This window comes from Marmota monax, unplaced genomic scaffold (genome assembly GCF_021218885.2).
Source record: "Marmota monax isolate L192 unplaced genomic scaffold, Marmota_monax_Labrador192_F-V1.1 WCK01_AAM20220418_F8-fsc00034, whole genome shotgun sequence".
NCBI classification, from domain to species: Eukaryota; Metazoa; Chordata; class Mammalia; order Rodentia; family Sciuridae; genus Marmota; species Marmota monax.
In genome coordinates, this window is record NW_026693934.1 from 4,067,702 (window position 1) to 4,085,504 (window position 17,803).

Below are 17,803 nucleotides of genomic sequence, written 5' to 3' on the forward strand. Positions count from 1 at the left end.
TCGTTTTATAGAATGAGCTTCTGCAGAGTAGCTGCTGAATCAGAGAATGAACTCTGTGTAACACTCATTAATTTTAAGGGTTATTGCAGTCATTAGTTTCTGTCAATTCACAATTGCTTTAAGTGAGCCTAAGATATTTGAGTTTTTCAGGTTGTGCTACGTCTACATTTGTCTTAAAAATGTAATGCTTTATCATCCTACCTGGCAGTTATTTGGCTTTCCCTATACACAGAATTTGGCAGTACTCATAGAGGTATTAAGTCTTTTCTTTCAAAACAATTGGTTATTTCTTGCTTTTCTCAGCATGATAGTCTCCCCACCCCTCGGATACTTAATAAAACCCTTCTTTAACTAGCATGGTTGGCTCTTAGTTTGAAATTAGTTCTTCATAATGTAATTTACATAAGATATGCAAGTGTTTTTTGCTATTACTTGCATTATACAGCTTATATCTTGGATAACATTGAAAGCTATATCAAGCGCCTTATGCATATTGTATTTATCCTTGCTATATGCTCTCTGTCAGGTGAGTATGTGCATATTCATTTGCTGAGGAATATGCATGAAGCTCCAGTAGATTATGACTGACTTAGAGAAAACTGGCACTGCAACTATCCTTATCCAGGTCTGACAGCCTTCACTCAGTCTCCATGATGTGAGTTTATTTGTTACTCATCAAAATTAGATAATGCCTGCTCCATTTACTCTACAAGACTATGGTGAGGTGAAAATAAAAGGAAAAAGACTTAAAAAAAACAAAAACAAATGAAAGATGCTTTCAATAGCAAGGGAACTATCTCCAGCTCAAAAAAGGAAGAGCCAAATTGATCGGTCTGCTCGTAGAACTCGTCATGATGGAGAGAAAGTCTGGCTGCCTCTGCAGCAACACCTTTCATCTCGTGTAAAACTGCATGATTGCATTGTGGCGTGCTAACAGAGCAATCCAGAGGGAATCCACATTTGGCAAATGAAACTGCTAGTTAAAAGCCTTACTTTGTGAGAACAAACTCTCATTACATAATAATGCCCTGAGAGCAGGCCCCTGTTCCCCAAACTTACTAAATCCTGCCTTTTCTCAAATTACCATTTTTATGGGTTTCACATACATAGCAGAAGGCTTCAGGTGATGGAATTCACTCTGATCCGTGTGGTTTGGAATGGTAATTGCACCTATGCAATGAATATCCATTACTAGCATATTGCTATTTCACTTCCCCAGTAAAGTGGGAAAGCTAAAGTCGGGCAGTGTCACATATTGGAAGCTACAAAAATAAATTTCTTAGCATAGTAGAGTTTCAAGAGAAAATATCTTGACTAACGCATACTCAGGCTTCTAACCTGGGCCTGTAAGTAATTTGAGGCCAAGTATGAGAAAGTTCTGTGCGTGATTTGTGTCTTTCTGTGGCCAAGGATGGGGAAAAACATAAGAAGAGAAAAAAGCACAAAAGATAGGAACTCTCTACACTAGAGCACCCAGCAAAACTAAATTCTGGAGCAACACCTATGAGGTATGATTTATGTATAACATCATTCATTCATTTAAAGGGAACAATTTGATGGGTGCTGAATGATACTTACTCACAGAGCAATCAAAATACAAAATATTTTATATTATTCCAAGTGTTGCCTCAAACCCCTTTGCAGCCATCTGTCTGCTTCCTGATACAGGAAACCATCAACTTGCTTTTCATCACTTTAGGTTACTTCGTAGCTTTATTATTGTATATAAGGGGAATCATATAGTGTATATTCCCCTGTGTGGCCTTTCACTAGCTTATTAATTTTGAGATATATTCATAGTTTTCCATGTACAGTAGTTCTTTTCTTTCTAATATTAAGTAGAATCTAAGCATGTAGAATTATGTATATTATTTTACCACTGAACACTTAATTGATAGTCACCATTAAATGAGTAGTTATTCCCAGTTCTTACACAGTTACAGGGGAATTTATATGTAAGTCTTTGAGAGAATATATATTTTAATTTAGTAGTATAGAATATATTTTAATTCCATGTATAGAACAGTTAGGAAGAGGTTAAACAGTTAAAAAACTGCCACAGCAAGTTTCAAAAGTTTCAGTACAATGTTCCATTCCTATACACATCAGCCTCCTCAATACTTGGTACTGACGGTTATTGTAATTTTAGTCTTGCTAATTAATGAGAATATGGTTTTGTCTTACTATGCTCTTATTTAAATAATTTGTAATTGAAGAATAATGCACATATAGAAAATATGAAAATGTATAGTTGGACCCATTTTCATGAAGTGAACCCCTAGTGCAAACTTTAGACAGATAAAAAAAAATAGAAGGTATAATGCTAAGTTAAATATGATATATTTTATCAAAACGATGTTGTAACAGTGTGTGGGTTTAAAGATTATAGGGAGCATTATCTTAATTCAGTGAGAAAAAAGCTTTCTAAGGAAATTATGTTGGAACAGAGGATGGCTTCATGAAATAACAGAGGGAGTCATTTTTATATCTACAGGAAGAGCCCCAGGAAGGGAGAAGGACAGGTGCACAGGTCTGAGGCTGGAGTACGTATGGCACATCTGTGAAGACCAAAGATGCTGTCTCTGTGAGTTCTGTCCACCGCTGCTGTAGAATTCCAGCACTGGAGTGGATAGTGCAGCTACCACATCTAGTGTCATTATCATATGTCGGTCCATATTTTCATGGAGTGTTATTTTTCTTGCCTGAAGGATTTCAGTTAACATTTTTCATTGTGTAGATCTGTTGGTGATAAATCTTTCGGTTTTACATGCTTGGAAATGTCTTTCATTTTCCTTAATTATTTGAAGCTATTATTGATAGGTTTGGACTTACATGCTTGACAGTTTTCTTCTTTTGATACTTTAGTGATGTTGTTCACGTCTTTTTTACTTACATTATTTCCCATGTGTGATCTGAGGATATATATATATATATATATATATATATATTTATCTTCTATATCTAATGTGCATCTTAATCTGACTTTATTTTTGATTTTCTGCTTATCAGCGATTTTGAGGCATTTAATTATGATGAAACTTGGTGTCACTTTTCTCTTCATTTCTTTTCTTGGTGTTTGCAGACTTTTGGCATCTGTGGACTTGTGGTGTTCATCCAAACCAAAACTATTCTCCTACTTACAGGGCTTTGGGTAGAGAGGTTATTGGGTTTTGTTGTTGTTGTTGTTATTTGTTTGCACTGGCATTTTTTAAAAAAAATTTATCTTTTAATTTGTTCTAATAGTTATAAATGAAAGTAAAATGCATTTGGACACATTGTATACAAATGGGGCACAACTTTTCGTTCCTCTGGCTGTACATGGTGCAGAGTCACACTGGTAGTGCAACTAATCATACATGTATATAGGGTAATAATGTCCCTCTCATTCCATCGTCCTTCCCATCCCCACAACCCTCCCGTCCCCTCTCTCCCCTTTGCACAATCCAAATTTCCTTCATTCTTCTCTAACCTACCATTATGGATTAGCCTCCACTTATCAGAGAAAACATTTGGCTTTTGGTTTTTGGGGATTGGCTTAATTTTCTTAGCATCATATTCTTCAGCTCCATCCATTTACCTGCAAATGCCATAGTTTCATTATTCTTTAAGGCTGAGTAATATTCCATTGTATATAAATACCACAGCTTCTTTATCCACTCATCTGTTGAAGGGCATTAGGTTTGTCCCATAGTTTAACTATTGTTAATTGGGCATCTACAAACATTGATGTGGCACTTTTTTTTTTTAAATCTCCCTCTCTTGTTTGAGAGCATGTATTACATATATATATATATATATATATATATATATATATATATATATGAGATCACTTGTATCACAGTTTACTGATTCCCTCTTTTGTTGTACTAGTGGTTGTTGTTGATATTTTTAGTTTCCTTTTTTTTTTTGTATTGTTTCTCATTTTGGGTAATTTCTGTTGCTATTTGTTCAAGTTCAATAATCTTTTCTTCCAATATAATATTTGTTGTTAATCCTATCCTATCCAGGGTACTTTTCATTTTGTACATTTTAATTTTCTTCTGAAGAAGTTGAATATAAGTCTTTTAAATATTTCCTGTATGATTGTATGATTTCTTTTCTGGTTTTTTTTTTTTTTTTTTTTTTTTTTTGCACAAGGAATTGAACCCAGGGATGATTAACCACAGAGCCACATCACTGGCTTTTTTTTTTTTTTTACACAGTGTTTTGTTAAGTTTCCTAGGGCCTCATTAAGTTGCTGAGGCTGGTTTTTAATTTGTGATCCTTTAGCCTCAGCCTCCTGAGCCACTGAGATTAGAGGTGTGCGCTACCTACACCCAGCTTATGCCTTCTGAGTATACAAAATTAATTAAAATAATTTTGGTAATGTTCTTGTTTATTATTCTAGCACCTGCCAATTATGGGTTAGTTTTTTTTTTTTTTTAAGTTTTCCTTTGTTGTAAGTTCCATATTCTGGCCTTTTTTTCTTTGAATGTCTAGTAACATTGAATGGATGTCAGGAATTATAAAGTTTACCTCATTGGGTACAGAAATTTGGGTATTCCTAAAAATATTTTTGAATTTTGTTCTGATATTATTTTTCTAAATTACTTAGAAACAATTAAATCTGTTCAGATTTACTTTCAAGATTTGTTAGGTAGATCAGATACGTTATTTACTGTAGGACTAACTACTCTTCAGTACTGAGACAAACTTTTTTGTGCACACTACCCAGTGTCTGATGGAGGGTGAGGACATCAGTTTTACAATGGAAGTAAACACTATTTCCAGCCTTTTGTGATCACTGAGTGCCATTACCTCTATTGGTGGTTCATTCCCCAGCCTTGGGTATTTCTCACACATAGCTCCTGTTCAGTAATCAGCTGAATGCTCAGGGAAGACATCTTGCAAACTTCTTGAGTTTTTTTATTTCTTATTGTCTTCTCTCTCCTCAGCAGTTTTCTGTCCTGCAAACTCTAGGCATTATAGTATCTCTGGATCCCCTGAATCTTCAACTCTAGTATTTTGCCAAACTTTGCCTGGCTTTCTTCCCCCGGTGATATTCTTTGAACATTATCTCAGAATAGTGAGCTGGGCCAATCAAAGTGCTTCCCTTGCTTATTTCCCTTTATGCAGGGATCACAGTACTTCATTGCCTGTGTGCGGGTTTTGATAAAACATTTTTTCATGCATTTTTTCTATTTTTCGTTTTGGTAGTGTTGCTCTTATTTCAAATGATAGATGAAATCTCTCCATCTTGGTGAGAAGTGGAAGTCCTCTCTCAAAGGGATTTTCATTTGCATTTATCTGAAGACTAGTAATATTACCCATCTTTACATGCACTTTTTTTTTTTTACCATTTGCATATTTTCTTTTGTAAAGTGTCTCAAAATATTTGGCCTATTTTTTTATAGGATTACTTCTCTTATTGTTACTGAGTTATAAGAATTTTTTTCATATATTCTGGATATAAATTCTTTACTAAATTATATATATATATATATATATATATATATATATATATATATATATATATAATGCAGCCTCATTTTAATCTTGTTTTTAAAGTTTTATCTTATTTTTATTTAATAATAATTACACATGCTAATGAATACCTTCCAAAGAGCAACATGTTTAATTTCATGAAGTAGAATTCATTTTAAGTGATTCTTTTAGTGTGTGTACTAAGAAATCTGCTTACCCCTAAGTTCATAAAACATTATTTTTTTATTTTTTTAAATCTTTTTTGTAGTTATAGATGGAAAACATGCCTTTATTTAATTTATTTAATGGGGTGCTGAAGATTGAACCCAGTGAATATCAAACACATGCTAGGCAAGTGCTCTGCCACTGAGCTACAGCCCCAGCCCTCAAAAATCATTCTTTTATGTTCATCCTATCTTGGTTTGTTGTTTCAACATTTACATTTATGTCAATGATTCACTTCATTCACTTTATTTTATTATTTTATTTTTTTTGGTACTAGTAATTAAACCTAGAGTGTTTAACATCGAGTCACAATCTCTGTGGCTTTATTTTTTTATTTTTTAAATATTGAGACAATTTTGTGACCCTCCTGACTCAGCCTCCCAAGTTGCTGAGATTATAGGCATATGCCACCATACCAGCTAAATTTATTTTACTGTGTGTATGTTGCTAGTAAGGGTTAATTTTTATTTTTGTTCTCTTACAAATACCAGCTATTCCAGAAAAAATTGTTGAAAAGATTTCCTTTTCCTCCCTAAATTTTCTTTACATCTTTTCTGAGTTTATCTATTTCTGAATTCTTTGTTTACTTCTATTTATTTATATGTTTATAATTTTACTTTCATCATGCTGTCTTTATTGATGTGGCTTTAATTTAAGTCTTGGACTCAGACATTGTTAAAAGGAATACAATTTAATTGCATAAGACTTATTTCAGCAATTACTGTGAGCTAACCTGGAGTGACTTATTGTGGAAGATCACTTTACCCTCTTTCTTGGTATCCCTCTTAACCCATAAGATATAAAACACCACACCCAAATTCATTTCTTAATGTAATTTAAGATCATTCACTAAACATTAATTAATTTTAATGTGCATTTATAGCTTTGTATTAGGAGTCACACTAGAATTTTTTCAAATTATGAATATATTTAAGGCTTTGGAAGCATTTAGGTGTTACCTTTATTTATGATTAATTAATAAAACAGAACTATGTGTGTTTCAACAAGTATTTAAGCCATTTTCTCTTCAGAAGGAAAAAAAAAACTGCTAAAAAAGCCATAACACAAGATGACAGTTAAAAAACTAATGGAAAAAATAAAAATACTGTTAAGTTTTCATAATAGAAGATTATTGTAGACTGGAGTGGTTTCAAAGAAAGAAGAGTTGAGTAGTGTCTTGACAGAAAAATACCATTGGACAGGCAGGAGTTTGCTTCTCTATGGGTTGCCTTGGGGCTGACCTGGGGTCATGTTGAGGTAGGTTGGGCATAGTATTGGTGAAGCAAGGGCTCCTTTGAAATGAATAAAATAAGTGACTTATCCAATTTTAGTTTATTTATAGTATATTATTATATGATATGGTAATACTGTTATTAATATACACTTATCTTGCTAGTGTAGTCCACAATAAATTTTAAAATCTGAGAATATGAGATAGTACAGGGCAACTGTGGATGAATATGCATAGAAATTTATAGTCTCTGGGAGTCATTTGGTCTAACTTTACATTAAATGCAAAAAATCTTTACTGCAACATACCAAAAAAAAAAAAAAAAAAAAAAAAAAAAACAGTTATCCTTGTGATTTGTCCAATTATAGAGAGTTTGCTACCTCACAAAGTAGAATATTCCCTTCCTTGCAATGTCCTGTTATTTACAAAGTTCTTCTCATATAGTGACCTGTCTTATTGATTCACTATCTTACTACTTATACCCCACTGTATGTTTCCTTTCCCTCATTGAGCCTCTGGTATTTTTTGAAACTACTATAATAGCTTCAAATGTCTGCTGTTGATCCAAGTAATCATGTAACTGGTTTCCCCACGTTGATTGTTCTCTCAATGCTCTGCACATTATGCATTTCTCTGCACATGTGCTTCTGTTTATGGCCAGATCACTGCAGAGCATGATCTCCATTAATCTGGTCTATATGTATAAATATCGCAGAACCCAGCGATAATTTTGATGATAATCACATTGTGCAGTTGATCTTTATTGTGAGATAGCACACTACAGTGGAAAAGCATAAACTTTGGAATTATGCAAACTTATTTACTTGTTTGATTAACATTAGCTATAGGATGAGTATTTCAGACCTCTGAGTTCCAATTTCCTTCCCACTAAAATGGGGATAATACCTATACCATATAAAGTTATTGTAAGAATAAATTTTGTTAATGTATGCATTATGACAAACATATAGTGGTCCTATGCAGAATAAATGTTAGTGAATTTCTCTTCTGCTTTGATATGTTTAACAAACAGCTGCAGCAGAGCGCAAGCAGATATTGATATACAGGTTGGACAAAACAAGGCCAATAATCTACAACTTGGGCATGGTGTGAGATAGTTTCTACCTGCCTAACCCTGATTCATAAATCATCACCCTGGATGTGAGCACAGAATCAGGCTCACATCCAGCCAGCGCACTATCTGCTGGCCCACATTGCTCTAGTGTCTGCAAGGACAGCTGAGACACTTGTCAAATTGCTTTCTAAAATCCAGATGCATTATTTTCTGGGGCATTTCTCTCATCTAGCCTTCTGGTAGCTGTATCAAAAAAAGGAAATAAATTTAGTCTGTCATGTTTCATTTACTGAGATCATGCTGAGCCCAAATGTTATATGCTTTCTTTTGTGAATGTTCACTGACCATCTGTTTTGTAATATGGACTGGGTATTTGAGGGAGTTTACATTAGGTGCTATAATCTGGGGCATCTTTAGTGTTTACCCTTTTGGAAACCAAGTAATTCATCCATCTGTAGGCTATTACTTTTCCTGTTTTTTTTTTCTAGAAACTTCAAACAGTCTTCATAACCTCAGTAGTTAAGGGGACATTTTTAGTTGAAAGATTATTGTTCCTGGAAGAGAAAATGGAGCAAAATTAAAGTTGTGTCCCTCAGCTTAGTGTCTATTGGCTATTAACATTACAACTTGAACTCTGGATATATTCCTCCTTGTTCTCCTTTTTATTCCAAACACAGTTTTTAAATCCTTATGTTATTCTTAGTATGATTTGTTATAGTCTACTTTGGGATGTAACATTTTGCTTCACTTTACAATTCCAGGATTATTTAACATTTTTGTCTTGTTGTTTTAAAATCCTTCTTGTTGAGATCATAGCTCAAAAACATGTGTGTGTGTGTTCAAAATGATTTATTTAGTTTCAACTCCACCTTTAATTGATCTAACCACTTCCTTCATTCTATTTATATTTTCCTCCAAAAGGCCATACATTTCCCTTGAGCCTTAGTCCCTTACAAAGCCCCTGCCCAGAGGATTGCACTTTCTCTTCCCTGAGAAGCTTGACATTTATTTTTCTAAACTCATAGATATTGACTCTGAATGGAAGTAGTATTCCTTTTCTTGGATATTAAGAAATCCCCAGTGACATGATCACTTTTATTTTTTTTTTAAATCATGTCTTCCCTAATTGTAAATAGATTTCTTCATCAACATCCTGTAAGATAAAAATAATAAGATGATAATTCATAGATAATTCCCTTTGTCCCAAAGAGGTTTTAAACATTTAGTATATATTTTTATATTTCTGCATTCTTTCCCCAATCCCTACAAAACTCTATACAGCAGCTATTCTGGTTTCTATATTCCACTTTTCTGAGGTTTAGTAACTTTAATAAGGTGTCTCAAGTCATAGGCAGTGGTATTGTAGAAATCAAGGAAAGTAAAGTCAATTGCAGATTGCACACACTGTAAAGATGGTCAAAACTTTTTAGACCTTTGATTTTAATAGAAATCAAATTGTATGATTATTTGAAGACTCTCACAACAACTTATATCTGTCTCTTCTCCAGTTTGTAAGTTTGAAAAATATTTCCTATATTCTTTTCTGACCTTATCACTTGTCTGTGTGTTTGTGTGTGCTTTATAATACATAATTTTCTAACTTTTATTATACTCAAAAGAAATATTATATAATACTTAAGTATTACTTTGATTCTAGTACTTTGATATAAATTGTTTTATGTAGGCAATTAATCATAAAACTGATTTTTTGAAACTGGTTCTAGATATCTTCTATCTGATTTGCATTCCTTTGAGTTTTTACAATGTCTGATATAGCAGGAAGAAAATATTTTTAACTACTGACTTATGTTTGAAAAATTGTTATATTACTTTCCCCACATCTTCTTTTAAATAGCTATATATGGATGATAACTTCATTTAATTTTCAAATAGCTCTGGTGGATTAAACTTATAATGTAGTCATCTACCTTATCTTTAGTTTTGCTTCACCTGCAATGCCTACTTTTTCTAAAATAAATAAGACTAAACAAAATGAATTATGGTACATATTTTCCAATTTACATTTCAATCTTATGTATGTTGCTTAAACACAGCATACTAGAGAAGTTTGTTTAAGCAAAGTCTGACAATTACTTTTTTATGTAAATTTTTCTTTTATATATGACAGAAGAATGCATTACAATTCTTATTACATATATCGAGCACAATTTTTTATATCTCTGGTTGTATATATAGTATATTCACACCAATTCATGACTTCATACATGTACTTTGGATAGTAATGATCATCACATTCCACCATCATTAATTGCCCCATGCCCCCTCCCTTCTCCTCCAAACCCTCTACCCTATCTAGAGTTCCTCTATTCCTCCCATGCTCCCATTCCCTATTCTACTATGAATCAGCCTCCTTATATCAAATAAAACATTCGGCATTTGGTATTTTGGGATTGGCTAACTTCACTTAGCATAATGGCAGTTTTAGTCCACTTACATTTATTGTGATTATACGTATATTTAGATATGCAGGAAACTCATGCTTTTACTGAGACATAACCTAACTATATTCACTATATTCAATTAAATTTACTCCTTTTATATGTATATTTTAATGAGTTTTAACCAATTTATAAAGTCATGGAAGTCCATCACATTTATTAAGTTATGAAATACTAAAAGTTTTCCCTACTTTCTAATTAATTCTCACTCATTATTTCCAGATTTATCCATTGTTCTGATTTCTATTACCATATATTACTTTCAGTGTTTAGAATGCTACAGTATTTGCATCTTTGACTTGTTTGTATTTAAATTAGTATTTTTGAGCTTAAGTCTTATTACCATCTTTCCTTTATATTTAATTAGTAGTCTATTATATCAACATAGAATTGTTTATCCATGTAATTCTTTCTTTCTTTATTATTAGTTTTTTTTTTTTTTTTTTGGTTTTTTGTTTTTGAAAAAGAAAAGAGTTTTACTGATTTGTTAGCAATAGAGAAATACAAGGCACTCCTGTCCCAGAGGCTGTGATTCTCCCCAGTTGCATTAAGAATATCATTGTTTTTTCTTTAAATATACATGTAGGGCTGTGCTTAGGCTATACCTTCTTGCCAGGTGTTTCAGATCAAGTTGGTCAAAACTGACTTTGTTCCTCTTATCAATAAATTATACATAGACTATTGTGTTATTCTTCATACTGAAATAGGAATTTAAATGTATTTTGGAAGGTAATAAGGAGAGCCTGATCTGTTTAAAGGTGGCATTGTAACACATAAAAACATTTTGCCACTTTTTCCATAAAAAGAGAGTTCAACAGTCTCTTAGCTTTTGTTTATTCAAGTTTCAAATCTAATGTTGTATTGTGTTATTTGTCAAGAACCTCACTTTACCTGAGATAAGTCTCTCCCTCTCATCTTACTCCATGTTAGAATGGCTCCAACGTAGACTAGACTTGAGTTTATTTAAAGTTGTAATAAAAAGATTGCTTTTTGTTGTAAAGATTACTGTGATATCAAAATAAACAGGGAATATAATGTATAACTAAGTAAAGGTTTACAATTATAAAAGTATTTTTTTCTTGGCTGATAGCTATTACACAAATTGAATATGGTTTTGCTGTGTTAATTTTATTTTGTATTTTCCTTGTAAGCTTTATAACTTACTATTTCCTGTTATAACTGTTTCCTGTACTGTTTTGCAGAGGTACTGTTTCTAATAAAACAACTTGAGTTAATTTTGAGATAGTAAGCCATCAACCTATAGGACAGATAGTATATAGTGCTGATTTCCGGTACTGATATTAATCTAAATTAAATGAAAGGGGTAACTGCAGAATTATAGATATTGAAGTCATAACCTGATATTCCCACTTTAAGAATGGTGAAACTGGCTTGCTGGATGTTTAAAAGCAAAAACTGGGAGACCGAAGTCAAGGAAGTCAAAAGCCAAGGAAAAGGCAGCCAACAATTTGACCCTTGCCTTCTAAGGTCATCCAAGACCCACAGAATGACAGGACCTCTCTAGAGGCCCTGCAATTCTAATGAGTCACCTGATCTGCCATTCAGAGACATCAAGAGGACCCTAGACAACAGTAAGCCAACCAATGCACATTTGGTAAAGAGGAGGGACATTGGAGAGGAAATGTCCCTGATGCTTCCAAGAGAAGCCACATATGGTCATCAGAACCATGACCCATCCTGGCAGATTGGCACCACGGGTATAGAAAAGCTAAAAGAGCCAAGAGGCTTCACACATGGTCCCAAGATATATCTGAGGAATCTCAGTTGACTCTTTAAAAAAAAAATACGTATTTTAATTAGTTATACATGACAGTAGAATACACTTATATACTTTGATATATCATATATATATGGGATATAATTTCTCATTTTTCTGAGTATACATATTGTAGAATCACATTGATCATAGAGTCACATACATATATACAGTAATAATGTCTGTTTCATTCTACTATCTTTCTTATCCCCCCATCCCCCTGCCTTCCCCTCCTTTCACTTCCCTCTACCTAATCTAAGGTAATGCTATTCTTTTTTTTTTGCATTATAATTATTAATGCATATATATATATATACAACAATTTTGTATCTCTGTATATAAAATATGTTGACACCTAATTTAAGTCTTCATACATGTATTTTGTATAATGATGTCCATCACATTCCACCATCCTTGCTAATCCCCTGCCCCCTCCTTTTCCCTCTCACCCCTCTTCCCTATTTAGAATTCATCTATTCCTCCGATGCTGTCCCTCCCAATCCCACCATGAGTCAACCTCCTTATATCAGAGAAAACATTCAGTATTTGTTTTATTGGGATTGGCTGACTTCACTTAGCATTATCTTCTCCAACGCCATCCATTTACCTGCAAATGCCATGGCTTTATTCTTTTTAATGCTGAGTAAAATTCCATTGTGTATATATGCCACATTTTTTTTTATCCATTCATCCACTGAAGGACATCTAGTTTGGCTCCACAGTTTAGCTATTGTGAATTGTGATACTACAAACATTGATGTGGCTTTGTCCTTGTAGTATGCTGTTTTTAAGCCCTTAAGGTATAGTCTGAGGAGAGGAATAGCTGGGTCAAATGGTGGTTCCATTCCCAGTTTTCCAAGGAATCTCCATACTGCTTTCCAAATTGGCTACACCAATTTGCAGTCCCACTAGCAATGTATGAGTGTACCTTTTTCCCCACATCCTCGCCAACACTTATTGTTGTTTGTCTTCATAATAGCTGCCATTCTTACTGGAGTGAGATGATATCTTAGAGTGGTTTTGATTTGCATTTTTCTGATTGCTAGAGATGATGAGGATTTTTTCATATATTTATTGATTGATTGTATATCCTCTTTTGAGAAGTGTCTGTTCATGTCCTTAGCCCATTTGTTGAATGGGTTATTTGTTTTTTCAGTGTTTAGCTTTTTAAGTTCTTTATATACCCTAGAGATTAATGTTCTATCTGATGTGTGAGGGGTAAAAATTTGTTTCCAGTATGTAGGCTCTCTATTGACCTCACAGATTGTTTCTTTTGCTGAAAAGAAACTTTTTAGTTTAATTCCATCCAATTTACTGATTCTTGGTTTTAATTCTTGCACTATAGGAGTCTTATTAAGGACTATTTTTTTTTTCTATTAGACAGAGTCTCTCTGGTTTAATTTCTAGGTCCTTGATCCATTTTGAGTTAAGTTTTGTGCATGGTGAGAGATAGGGGTTTAATTTCATTTTGTTACATATGGATTTCCAGTTTTCCCAGCACCATTTGTTGAAGATGTTATCTTTTCTCCAGTGCATGTTTTTGGCATGTTTGTCTAATATAAGAGTATGTAGGAAAAAAGTGAGTTTTGACTTAAACATGTGGCAGGAGAGTATAGCGTATTCATGTAATTTTTAATTGATATATCAGTTGTTTATATCACTTTTCTGAAAAAAGACACTAGAAGAATCTTTCTCATTAATGCATTTTTTTTATTTTGGGGTACATTACTGATCAGAGTGCAGATGTATGTTTAAATTAATAAGAAACTTCCAAATTATTTTTTAAAGTAGTACTGTTGTATGCTTCTTGTGAGAGTGCTAGTTGTTTCACATCCTTTCAAGCACATAATATTGGAGGTGTTTTTTTTTTTTTTTTTTTTTTTTTTTTTTATTGTAGCCAATCTAGTGTGCATAATTACCATGGGAACAAATTAACAATGTCCTATTAACTTTCACCTATTGGAATGTGTTTAGATCATTGGAGGCATGCCCTTGTAAGGAAATGTGATAACCTGAATTAATTCTTGTGAAAGTATTGGTATGAAAAGACCAAGTATTACCTCTCACCTTGTTCTGGCTTCAGGTTTTGTGATGTGATATGTTTTCTGCACTCAACTGCCACAATGATGCCCCCCCACCATGATGTGATATAACCAAGTAGGTCCTTGCAAAATCCAGAGTCATATATTTTAATTCAGCCTCTCAAACTGTAGGCCAGATAAATTTCTTCTCTTTATGAAATTCTCAGCCTCAAATATTTTTGGTATAATAAGAGAAAGTAGTCTAAAGGAAATTTACTTTATTGGGGGGCAGGGACTAAAATTGAATGTGATTTGTACTTAATTTGTTTTCCAAATTGTTCCAGCATTGACTGTTGGGACCTGCTTTAAACTGGATGTTATTTCTTTTCAATATATGATTCTTTTTCCGGACACTACTTTCTATAATGCAAAGTGCTCTAGACTTACCTTGTATCTTTTCTGAGCAACTATTAAAATCACCACTTCTCCAGAAAACCTTGTTAGTATTATTGAAGAAGAGTATTTAGAAACCAATGGTTTGTGCTTATTGCTCAAACTTTGGAGTAGACAGTGCTTGAAATCCTCTCAGAGGACAAAGCTAAGAGTGTGTGTGTGTGTGTGTGTGTGTGTGTGTATAACTAATCTATCCATCCATACATATCTACTTTTATTTCTGTATCCTAAATATGAATTCATATTGATACCACCAACTCCAACCTACATTTGGAATCTATATCCATATCTATATCTATGTTCTTGTCTATGCTGATATGTACAGATTTATCCACATCTATATCTAAAATTACAGGATTTATTTTTTCTCCTTTCCTGTCTTCCTAATTTGTAGCTACTTTTCCAACAGTGAGAATCTGGACCTTAGATTTCTAGGGCCTCCAACCCTAGAAATTATATGGGTTTCAAGGTGATAGTTCTTCTTCCTATAAAAAACACAATTGCCTAATATTATGTTTATTCACAGCTCCCTTGATCTTAGCCCTACAATATCCAGTGAAAACACTCTTTTCTAAAGTAACTTAGGTTAGCTCCTTTCCCCACAGGCCCTTCAATATGATTACATGATTGATTTATGAATCAGGCAGGTTCATTTGTCACTGTCTACATTTCATTTTGAGTTTCCCCCACATCCTGGTGGAATTTTTGAAAAATTGCACATAGTAAAAATGCACTTTGTGGTGTTAAGTCCTATGGGTTCTGACAGATGCCTAGAGGGATGCAGCAACCACCACAGTTACTTATGGCATAGCGTCATAACTACTAAAATTCCTTCATGCCAACCTTTCAGTCAACTCCTACTCCCACGCCCATACCACCCCAAATACTGGGCTATCATAGTTTTTTATTATTTCTTATACTTTTTCCATTTCCTTAATATCCCATAAACACAATTGTAGAATCTGGAAAATGTTGATCATTTAAAAAATATTTTTTCTATTCTATTATTCTTGTCCTCAGATTGCATTATACATATATTAAACTTCTTTATGTTATTCACTAGGTCTTATTTACCCTGTTCTTTATCCTTCCTATTCTTTGTTTTTACTTGTTTTTTTTTTTCTCTTTTGTACTAAGTCTACTGATGAACCCATTGAAGGAACATTTCTAACATAACTTTCAATTTCTATCATTTCTACTTCATTCTTGCCTAGAGTTCTCATTTTACTGCTGAAATTACTCTTGTTATTTCACAAGTTTTCTAACCAAAGCTTTAATGTATTATTCATTGTTATTTTAGATTCTGTGTCAGAAACTTCTAATTTGTATGTGTTATCTGAATTTTATTCTGATGACTTCTTTTTCATTAGGGAGGAGTTTTGTTATTTGGTTTGGTTTTGTTTTGCATTTTCTTATGCCACTTTTTTTTTTTTTTTCCTGCAAGCCAAAGATACTGTGCAAAACGCTAGAGACTGAGGTAAACAAGCCTTATGCTTGGAGATGGCCATGATCTTTAATCTTGTAGGCCCAATGGGCAAGCCAATGAATTAGAAGTAGTGTTGTATTGGAGATTTTTAATGATGCATAGTGATGGCTAGTTTGGCAGAGAGTATTTTCTTGGCATTGGCTTGGCTTCAGATGTTGCACCCCGGTGGGAATGTCTTTCTATGTTCTTGTCCTTCTTATTTCTCTCTCTCAGCGCTACCCTGCAGTTATTTTTTTTTTGTTGTAGGTGAGTGGCCCATAGTGCAGACACACTTTCCCTGGGGACTTGGAGACTGCTAAGTTCACCTGCCCCTATCTGGGATCTTCTGAGCTCACACATATTCCTAGCTCTACAGTAAGCAGTCACCTTTCCCCTTTTTCATTGGCAATATGTTTTTAAATGTTCTTAGAATGATGGTATTTGTTGCTTGTTCTCCCATAGATGAAAGCTTTTACTCTGAAAGGGACCTGGGGAAGAAAATCTGGGGCAGTTTGTGTTTCTCCTGCAGTGTTTGCCCTTTCCCTACCCTTAGTCTGTACCATAAGGTCTACTTTTTTGCTACCTTTACCAGTACCTTCTGTGAGGGCAAGTGGAGATCATGAAGAAAAACCATGACTAGTATTAATGCCCTAAATACTGTGATCCTCAGGGGTTCACACTCTCTTGCCAATGTGTGGCCAGCCCGTACCGATTATCTACCCTCTCTAGAGGAATTCTTGCTATCAGCATCTTGTTATGTCTACCCAATAAGTCAGTGGGTTGGTATTCCCTAGGTTCTGGTGCCTGCATTTATTAGATTCTGAACTAGTTTACTGTCCAGTAATGTCAACTCAGATTCATGAAAATTCTTGACTTCACTTTTTTTGTTCTTTGTATGAATGGTGCTCTTTCCATTCCTTTAGCTCTCTAAGAGATCTAAACAGTCCTCTTAATCCTATGTTATTTTCACTGTAAAATATTGTTTTAAAGATTATTTAAATATTTTTTTTCTGAAGGGCCCAAACACTGTTTTTAATGCTTGTTTTCCTAAAAACTATATTCAGAGGATTAAATTTCATCTACCTAAGATTAGTTTTTTTTAAGTGGATATAGGTAAAGATTAGGGACTGATGGATACATGATAAATACTTAAAGAATATGCATTATCTGATTCCATACATAAATTTATTTATGTGCCATGGCTAATGATGAAATAAACAAACATTTCATGAAACACAAAGTAACTGGCCCACTTCCTGGCTTTTCATGTGCTCACACTTATGTATATATTAGTGTTTCTTTAGTTTGTGAGTTTCTGCTTCATCACTTATAAAGGATTTTTAATTGAGTTTAGAGATGATTTTTCTACTGTTTGAAATGTGACTTTATTAATGATATAAGTCATATATTTTAGAACATTTTACCAATAATAAAAGTTTGTAATAAAAGTTTGTTATTTCAATCTTTTAATAAATAGATATACAATGAATATTTATTAAGCTTCTCCTTTCTTGCAGGGACTATTAGGGTACAAGGCATTCAGGGATGACAAAGACTGACCACCAGAAGAATCTACTGGGCTGGTAGTTCTTCCATTTTCATCATGCAGACTAATTAAAGGAAAAAAGGCAAAA